The sequence below is a fragment of the Pelobates fuscus genome, chromosome 4 (genome assembly GCF_036172605.1).
Source record: "Pelobates fuscus isolate aPelFus1 chromosome 4, aPelFus1.pri, whole genome shotgun sequence".
Lineage (NCBI taxonomy): Eukaryota > Metazoa > Chordata > Amphibia > Anura > Pelobatidae > Pelobates > Pelobates fuscus.
The window spans coordinates 365,428,166-365,432,780 of NC_086320.1; positions in this window are offsets into that span (position 1 = coordinate 365,428,166).

Here is a 4,615-nt window from a genome sequence, read left to right on the forward strand (position 1 = left end):
GAGAATTTGGCAGTACATCCAACTGGCTTCACAACTGCAGACCGCGTGTAACCACACCAGCCCAGGACCTCCACATCCACCATCTTCAACTCCAAGATCGTCTGAGACCAGCCACTAATGAGGGTCCAGTGGCTGGGGGGCAGGCAGGGTTGAGTTCTACTTACCTGTACCTGTCCCTCACGGGCTCTGCCATCTTCTTCCGGTGGGTTCTCTTCAGCTCCAAGAGCAGACGTCACTGCTTTAATTCCGCGCATAAATTGAGGACTATGGATATGATGGTGACGGCTGGGGGATTGACACTTCTAGATGGCAGTGTCTAGAAGTGTCAGGTGTAGAAGAGATAATACTAGTCCCTACTTTGTCTCAGTATATCTCTTGACTGGGTTTGAATTTTAGTGGTGGGGAAGGGTGGTGGAGTGCCGCTTTAATCTTAGCACCCCATTACTAAAGTGACTACACAAATAATAAATAAATAGTGAAGCAAAATAAATAAATGAAAATGTAATAATCTGAACTGATGAACATCAAAACCATCAACAAAAATGGCTTGAGATCCTAAAAATTAGCAGGTACCCAGGAGGCAAGAGTATTTATGTGTCCCTGCCTGTTCCAGGTAATCCTTTGCTGCATTGTGATTGGTTGTCTGGCGTGAAGCTTACTCTGTGAACATCAGTGGATGGTGACAGGTCTAATGAGAATCACTGTTAAATTTGTTCAGTGATAATTTGTGATTACATTTCTATACATTCAGTCAATTGCAGCCCAATTGGGTAGCCTTTAATCTTTAAACCCTCCCACTCCCTCTGCATTTTGTGTAGAGGGGCTATAAGATATTTTAATAATAAAAATAAACTTGTAACATATAAATATTTGTACATTGGGAGAAATACTCTGTAACAAGGAAAAACATTTACTATGTAATGGTACGCACTCCTAGTTTAATTCTCCTACAGGTGGGTGCAGTAATTCCATGCAGTGCCAGAAGGCTAAACAACAAGAAAGCCAAGTGATCATGCTGCCCAGCCATCTGGTAGATGGAATACTAAATATGTATTTATGTGTGTCAGACTTCCAGAAGGTTTTCAAGAGATCAGGTTTCGTGCATATACTCAGTCATAGTCTTATGCAACCTTACTCTAGGAGACATCAAACTGGTCTTGATCTTCAAAACCTTTCACTTGGGCTTCAACCTGTCTCATTTTATACAGTTCAACGTTCTCCTATCCTAGTCCTAGTCTATTAGCATTGTCTTATAATTCCATTCTCTCTATTTTCCTCAAAACAGCGTTGAATCTTCCTTTAGATATGTGATTATCATTCCCATACTAAGAATATCCTCCATTTATTCAACCATTTCATTGACAAGATGCTAAGTAGAGGCATTCCAGAGTCTGCTGTTTTTGGTGTCAGGTAGCAGATGATTGGTGTACCAGGTAGCTTGGACATTATCGTGCTTCTTTCAGCAAGAAGTTACACATTAAACGAGCAGCGGGTGCCATACGATGGTCTCTGAGTGTATGTGTTTATAGTGGATGCAGTGTGCATGTAAGGGATGTAGTGTGTGTGTAGTGGATGCAGGGTGTGTATATAGTGGATGCAGTATGTATGGGTAAAGCCGTTAGTGTGTGTATAAGGGATGCCGTGTGTATCAGGGATGCAGTGCGTGTAATGGATGCAGTGTCTATGAAGAATGCAGTGTGTATAGTGGATGCAGTATGTATGGGTAAAGCCGTTAGTGTGCATGTAATGAATGCAGTGTCTATCAAGAATGTAGTGTGTATAGTGGATGCAGTATGTATGGGTAAAGCCATTAGTGTGCATGTAATGAATGCAGTGTCTATCAAGAATGTAGTGTGTATAGTGGATGCAGTGTGTGTCAGGGGTGCAGTGTTTGCATGTATGTATGTATTTGTGGGATAGGATAGGAGCTATGTCTGTGGGAGTGAGAGGGGATCAGTTTTATGATTATCATTATTATCCCACCTCCCTGCTTCTTGCCTTTGATCAGTGAGGGGGACACTACAACTCCTGGTGGTCTGGTGGTTCTCTAGAGGCTCCATTCAAGCCTAAAATGTCCTGCGAACCCACAGCTATATATATATATATAGTATAATGTCCATTACACCTGTATCGGCTGTTGTCCCCTGACTGAGGGCCTCCTTACCCTCGATGAACTCCGTCTCTATGACACTAGTTTTCTCCTCTTGCTCTCTCATTATCTCTTTTTGAGGCATTTTTCTGCTCTCCACATCCTCTGTCATTTTCGGAACACCCACAGCTTTGTTTGTTTGGCTTGATTCTGTTTTTACTTCATTCCAGAATTGCCTGTATTCAACCTACCAGACTCAGTGCTCTCTGATTGGAGGAAAATCCCACGTTTCTACCATAAACCCACCAAAACAATGCTCCTGCAGGCGGTCTTCAGGCTGACAATTCCCTACAAGCATGAGTTTGCTTAGGAGCACTGCAATTTGGTTTCTATGGCTACCAGCCAACTCACTGCTCTTGGTTACATAGAACTGGCAACAAACATTTTATCTTTGGTAAAAGTTTTTGTTTCCAAACGGAAAAATAATTCCTATATAGTAACTACGGTATATCAAAAGAAAAAACAAACAAACACACAAACAAATTAAATGGTCCCATTTAACTTTTAAAAATGTAACTCCTGCAAGATCTTATATAAAGAATAAATCAAATCTTATACTAACTAAAAAATTGTGAGATTCATAGTTTTTTCTAGCAATCATTTAAAAATTTTCACCTCTAATTCCTTAAAGGGACACTATAGACACCAAAACAACTTTATCTCAATTAAGCTGTTTGGATGTATAGATCATGCCCCTGCAGTCTGACTGCTTAATTCTTAGCCGTTTAAGAGTTAATTCACTCTTGTCTTTGTTTAAGCAACCCAAGCCACAACTCCCCTGGCTGTGACTCAAACAGCCTGCATGAAACACAATGGTAAAATGTGCAAAAAAGGAAGTTTAAACATTAGATCTCTCTTTACAGGAAGTGTTTAGGAAGTCACATGAAGGGGTGTGTGGCTAGGGCTGCGTAAACAAAGTAATTGAATACTTAAATGGCAGAGAATTGAGCACTGATACTGCAGGGACATTATCTATACACCAAAACTGCTTTATGAAGATAAACTTTTGGTGAGTATAGTGTCTCTTTTATAAGGAATTCTGTTCTTCCTAAAAGTGTATTTTCGATGGTGTATCCTTCAATCCAGTGGAGGAAAGAAAGCCAGGAGATTGCGCAATATATTGTACCGGTTAGGAATGCAGTCCAATCCCAATATGCTACCGCAAATAAAGACAAAATGCAAAATGCAGTAAAACCCATCTAAATCATTTTAATTACAGATTTAGATGAGAATATGATTTTTCTGTCATACATCTACTCATCCTTTTTTATTTGAATACACATCTGCAGTTTCGTATTTCTACAATGTACCAGGGGCCCTGAACCCCTGAGGACCTAGACACGTACAGATGAACACCGTTCTACAATTTAAGTAAAATATACAGATAAAGGACTGTTATAGGAAAAAATGTATAATATCAGATTCTATTTTTTTTTTTAGTAGGAATAAAATAACAGGGAAATGTAGTCTAGCATAATCCACTTTGTTATTTCTGGCAAATATGATGCAAAGACGGTTTCTGGTCAGGTACCCGCTAATCACTTCGACTCCTGTCCTGATTGTTTTCAATTTGCAGTACTGTTTACATTAGGGTTTAAATTAACTCGATGGCTCGTCTCCAATCTATGAAAATGAGAGCCATGAGTGTTTTTCTTTGTCTTGGGTTGGACTATAGTCTTTCTAATAATGAATGTTGTATTAAGTGCTTATGACAAATTTCACATTAGAACACAACAAATGCAGTCAAGAGACTTGGACATTTTTCATTTATTTCTATGGTGTAAAATTATGTGTCTTTCAAAGTGGCTTTAATTTACACAACACAGATACAATGTAGCTCATAATGCAAAATGGAATGAATCCCACAAATTATTAAAATATGACTGAAATATTCTAGTGATAATCGTGGAAAACATGAAATTATACAGAGATTTAATTTCACTTTCCAGCGCATGTAGTTACATCTAAAGGAAATTAATTAGCAAATTGTGAAATTAAAGTAACACTATAGTCACCTAAATTACTTTAGCTAAATAAAGCAGTTTTAGTGTATAGATCATTCCCCTGCAATTTCACTGCTCAATTCACTGTCATTTAGGAGTTAAATCGCTTTGTTTCTGTTTATGCAGCCCTAGCCACACCTCCCCTGGCTATGATTGAAAACTGGTTTCACTTTTAAACAGATGTAATTTACCTTAAATAATTGTATCTCAATCTCTAAATTGAACTTTAATCACATACAGGAGGCTCTTGCAGGGTCTAGCAAGCTATTAACATAGCAGGGGATAAGAAAATCTTAATTAAACAGAACTTGCAATAAAGAAAGCCTAAATAGGGCTCTCTTTACAGGAAGTGTTTATGGAAGGCTGTGCAAGTCACATGCAGGGAGGTGTGACTAGGGTTCATAAACAAAGGGATTTAACTCCTAAATGGTAGAGGATTGAGCAGTGAGGCTGCAGGGGCATG